The following is a 6000-nucleotide window of genomic DNA, read 5'->3' as shown; positions in this document are numbered from 1 at the left end:
AGTCCTAAACACTCTGAATGAAAGGCATGTAAGTCCAGATGGCTTGTAAGTCCAACGTTCAACCTTATGGTCTGATAACTAAGTATCTTATTATTCAATAAACTGCTCGAAAAATTAAAAATTTTTGACCAACGCATCAGGGGGTCGAACTCAATTCGGGGTGATTAGGAGAAAGCTAAATAAGCTTTGAGAAGAGATAAGGAACAACTAAAGTCTAAAATGTGACCATTCTAACTCAAGAAACTAATTGAACCTTAAATATATCACAAACGTCATGAGAATCATGCTAAGAATTTACACATATTGTCAGCCTGACTTAAATCATAATAAGGCTGAAAATGAAGTGGTGTGACAGTTATTGGACAATCTGATCCCATGTTGAGATCTTTCCAATGAATTGACATAACTTTTTGAACTGGATTTTGATCTCTTGTTCACCTCAAACCCAAGCTTGAGCAAACGGAATTGTAATCTTAATTATTGCGAAGTTTGAGTGTGATTTTTGTCTTAACTTCTAGGCAAATGATTTTGACTTCACCATTGTTATCTGTGTTTGATCTCAGTATTTTCGAGTATGATCTAGGAATTAGACTGTACTTCGAGCTTACTTTTGATGTGTTTTGTTCTCTTTGATCTTCGACCACGAAGAAATACTTTGTTATTTTACTAAGTATCTTCGAGCATGAGTGCATGAGTAAGTATGATTTCAAGTCTATGAGCACAACTGAATGATAGGAAACGCCTATTAAGTGTCTCGAGCAAGGTCTGTGCTAGGTGTCTTAGTGAGCATGTGGAGAAGATTGTGTTAGAATTTCGAGAGAGGGAAAGATGATTCTATTGCTAAGAAATTTTCGAGCACACTAGGGTACCAGTTTCTGTGCTCTAATGCGGGGTTAGGAAAGATTTAGTTAAGGTTTTCGAGCACTGTACTTCGAGCACACAGAAATGCATCTCAAGCATAGGGAACTGATGATATATTTTTAAGTATACTCAAGCAAGCATTCTACCATGTCTTTGTGTACAGGGGGAGCAAGTTTTTATTTTGGCTGTATACTCGAGCACGGGTGGTACATGTAAATTTGAAATTAAATGACAATTGTCGTGTGCTAGACGACAAACCAAGGTACTGTACCACCAAATCGTTAGGTATAAAAAGGAGACTTAGAAAGTTTTTCACACATCTTTCTCTAATTAACCCTAGATGAAAACCCTCTTGCTCGTGCTATCTTCCCCTTGCTCGCTGTTCTATTATTCGTAAATTTCTCTTTGATTAGCGCCATTAGCTCTGTTTCGACTTCGGTAAGACATCGTTGTTCGATAATCGTCGCACCGATTTTGAAATTAGGGTTTCTAATTGAATAACTTGACTAACTGTTTACTTGTTTTGCAGGTACGCATATTACTACGGAACAGGTTAATTGAAGACGCCATTCATCATCTATCTTTTCTCATATATTAGTTCTGCAACTTTGTGTACTGACAACTCTTCTTGGTCTTGCAGAACTGATGGCTTTCAAATTCGAAAAGCGGCGTAATATGAGTGCTCGATTGGATATAGACGATGACAACCGTGAGTTGGAGCCAATGATAAACTTTCTAAGAAACTCCAATCTGAGGGTGGCGTTAACTACCGACCCCACAATATACAGAAATCACATATCGGATTTTTGGGGGTCTGCAACACATGTCAATGACATCAATGGGGACAGAATTGAGGCATCGATACTAAATCATGACATTGAGATAACAGAAGCCTCAATCAGAGCTGCTCTGGAACTTAATGACAATCTTGAGGATCAACCGTTCTACTCCGTCCCAAGGTTACTGAGAGTTTTTCAAGATACTATGGGATATTAGGTAGGAGTAACGGAGGGACAGTTTCAAAAGGGGAGTTTTCCGTTAATCTACAAATTTTTAATTCATCACGTTATTTAGTCTCTATCTCCACGACGAGGGACCTGGACTTTATTGAGTAGAGAGCTTGGGACTCTCACTGTCGCCATTCTTTACCAGCAACCCTTCAACATTTCAAGACTCATCTTTCAAGGGTTGATTTCAAATGCAGAGAGGCCAGTACATCAAAGATTCTTAATGTATTCACGTTTTATGCAGATCTTAATAAACAAAGTCTTATCAGACATTCAAAGAACAGGGCAGATTTTGGGGTTGCAAGACCCAAATATATGCAAACGCATGAAGGATGCTCAGAGTAAGTTTATTGAGAATGCTGACTGGGATGTACTCCCTTGGTTACTTGTTCCTGCACTGGGTGCCATTGATGTACCGAGGACCCCTGGCAACAGTGATGAGGAAGATGATGATGGTGATGATAATGATAATGATGATGATGATGGTGTCAATGGAGGAGATGAGATGATTATTGAAAATGCTGCTGATGCACAGGTCGTAGTTGATGAGACTGTGTATGAAATTGGTCACGAAGCTCATGAGCCAACTGATAATGCTGATATTCGTTTTTCACCTGCCACAACTAAGCCAAATGAACAAGACATACCTATCCATCCTCAACCTACTACAGAACCAACTGAAACTACTCTCCCAACCCAAATCCCAGAACCATACAAAGTTCCATCCCCTGAAACCGCAGAATCTGAACCATTCTCTGAACCAGCTCCAAAACCTACTGCTGAAACCCCACCATCAAGTCCCAATCTTTACGATGTTGTGTGTGAAAATGCCAAACTTGAGTTTGAAAACATCATGTTAAGAGAACGTAATGCCATTTTGGCCAGACGGAACTCGGCATTGGAAGCTGCTCTGAATGAAGCTTTAATGAAGATTCGAACCCTTGAGGGGCAGTCTGAGGTTGAGAAGACATCAGATGCACCAAAACAGGGGGATAATATTGATGTTGAAGAGAAGGTTGGACCATCTGATGCTTTGAACATGCTAAACCAAGCATATGATGATGGAGAATCGGAGGATGAGGGGCAGGATAAAGAAGAAGATGAAACTGAAGAAAAGAGACTAAAAAGAAAAACAAAAGGCAAAGGGGTTGCAATTACTGAAGAAGATCTACATCCCCTGCCTAAGCATCCAATCCAATCATAAGATATTTTGTTTAAAGAAAATGTTGTTGATCTAGACGTAGCTGAAGCTGAGTCAGTGAAAACAGCAATCAATCTAATGAATGAAGAGCTGGAGGCCCTTGAAAGGGAAGTAATGGTTGAAGAAGAAGAGGAGATTCCTTAAGAGGTAATTGAAGCATTGATAAACATGAAAGACAAAGATGAAGAAGATGAGAGGAGGTTAAGGGAAGCTGATGCAACAATCAAGGCTACAATTGATGCCTTCAATGAAAGTCTGAATAATGATCAAGAAAAGGCTGCAGAACCTACAACAATTGAGACTGAAGAGCCAACAACCAATGAACCAGAACAATCAGTGACTGAACCTGAAAATCTTGAAAAAGAACAAGAACTTGGGTTGGGACCAGTTATTCATGAAGAAGATGAAACCATTGAAGTCTCAGCAAGCACTATGGTTAAGTTGATTATATTGAAGGATCTTACACTGATTCTGAATAATCCAGAGAGACATCATCCAGAGATTGTGATGGCAACAAGAAAGGCTCAACTAGAATTTATAAATCTGAGCAAAGGAGAATCAAGACCTAAAGAACATGTTGAACCAAGTGAACCCATCATTCAAGAGGTCACTGAAGAAACTGAAGAGACTCATAGAAATGAAGATGTTATTGAAGAATCTGAGTCTGTGGATGAGGAGATAATTATTGAAGAACCAGAAACAGAAGTGGAGCAGCCCGATACATCCACTCCAACTCAATCAAGTTTAAAAAGAAAAGACACAACTGAGATTGAGACACAAAAATCCAAAAGACAAAAATCTGTGAAGAAATTGGTGTATAAGATGAGGAGAGACAAACTAGAAGAAAGAAGAAGAGCTCAATCCAAACAAAATGATGAACCAATGATTGAGGCTCTTCGTAATCTTGAAGAAGTGGTGGACTTGGATGGTGAGAATGAAGATGAGGAAGAAGTGAAGGAAGCTGAAAAGATAAATGAAAATGTTGAATATTTGATCAGTTTGGGCTATGATTCTCTGCATGTTCAAATACTATCAAAAGAGGATGTGGCAAGAGAAGCTGAGGGGTGGAGAATTAGGAAAGGAAAAAGAGAAGTATTGATAAAGGCTGGTCATAAGCCTGCTTTCCTGAACTTACAGCCATTTGACAAGATTGATGGTTTGTACAAAAGGGCTCTTATGGAGAATCTGTCTGACTATGTGAGAAGGGTGTCTGAAAGGAAGAAAGAGAAAGAAAAGAATTAAAAGAATCAGACAGTAGCAAGAAAAGAACTGAAAAGAATCAAAAGGATGAAGAAGCATATGAATCCTTAAAGTCAAAACATAAGGACATTAAATTCCTTCAGTTGTATGGCTACAGCTACAACTTCCTGATAAATCTCTCTCCTGAAGAGCTGAAAAGAAGAATTCAACAAATTAAAGACTCTCACAAAGATCAAGAAAGTCGAGAAAAGTTTGAAAGAGAGCAGGAGTTAAAACTGAGATTACAGAAGGAAAGGGAGGAAAAAGAAAAGAAAGATACATAAGCAAATAGATGGTTTGACGACCCTCAGAGGGTAGAGATGTTAAAGAAGGTTGTGATGGAGAAAGGGATATCAGAAGAACAGTTTCAGAACATGCCTCTTGCTGAACTAATGGAAATATATCACAGAGAGCAGAGGATGTATCTTGAAACACAGAGGAAATTGCAAGAAAACAGGAGGAGGGCAGAACAAGAAGTTCATGCAGAAATGATGAAGGCCCTCCACAAAAAGGGAGTAAAAATGTCAAGACTGTTAATGCAAACTGAAGATACAATAAAAGGATGGTATATTGAAGAGGGTCTTGATAAGATTAAGAAAGTTGAAATGGGGTGCTCAAGCAGAACCCAGAGGTCAGAGAGTGTGAGGCCTGTGCAGCCAAGAAACTTGAATTTGCCCACACGTCTCTATTTTGACAGAAGATCAAAGACATTAAGGGTTGTGACTGAAGATGAAATAGAACATCTCATCATCTTCAGAGATGATTTGAGAAACTTTTCAGAAGAACAACTGACCAAGATGGCTGAGCTGAATTTATATGACAATCAAGTAAGAAGTCAACCATCTGGTCAACTGAGGAATGATCTCTCAAAGTTTTTAAAGGATCAAGCAGAAAAGGAATTCCCATTTCTGCAGCAAAAGAAGAGAGAGATCAGGAGCCAAGCAGAAAAAGAGAAGAGAAGGAAGAGAATAAGTGAAGTTCACATATCCGAGCTTTCCCTCTCTAAATCAAAGAAACAAAGAACTCTAGCAAGTAGCTCTCATCAGAAAAGGAAGACCTTAAAAGAGTGCTTGGCTACGAGAGAAGTGATGAAGGAACCCAACTCAAGAGTGCAACAATTTGGAAGAATCACATACATAACGTACAATCAAAATGATGATTCGACCACTTTGAGAAATGAGTCAGGGATACCTATTGCAGTCATAAGGGAGGATGGTGATCTGCATTATATGCATCCACAAGATTTACAATATTTGATTGATGCAAGATTCCCAAGTGATGCCTCTAACTCCTCTGAACTTGACATGCTGAAGCAAAGAGCTGCATATGTGAAGAAATTGAAAGAAAGGGCTGAAGCCAAGAACAGAGGAAGAAGATAACAGAATGGAGCTAATGGATGATTGATTTTTAATTCTGTTTATCTTTGTATTTTGTTTGAGTTGTAAAAATTTAGTGTGTAATGCCTATGTGGCAAAATTCCAATTATGTAATGAAATGACACGTTCTTAAATGATTTATCTAGCAATCTGAGACATGTGTAACTCTGTGCAGGTATGTTTTGGTGCATCTGAGCTTATTCCAATCTAGGGGGAGATTGTTGGGTCGGATTTCTTAATAAGGAAGATTGGAATCTTCTCAACCTCCTCAGAAACGGCTAAGTATGGAATACGAGCAAGCCCAGACGATCGAGCA

Source organism: Bidens hawaiensis, unplaced genomic scaffold (assembly GCF_021521415.1).
Source record: "Bidens hawaiensis isolate Kalapana, Puna unplaced genomic scaffold, B.hawaiensis_p1.1 tig00014829_1, whole genome shotgun sequence".
NCBI classification, from domain to species: Eukaryota; Viridiplantae; Streptophyta; class Magnoliopsida; order Asterales; family Asteraceae; genus Bidens; species Bidens hawaiensis.
Note: the sequence above shows the minus strand (reverse complement) of the source record.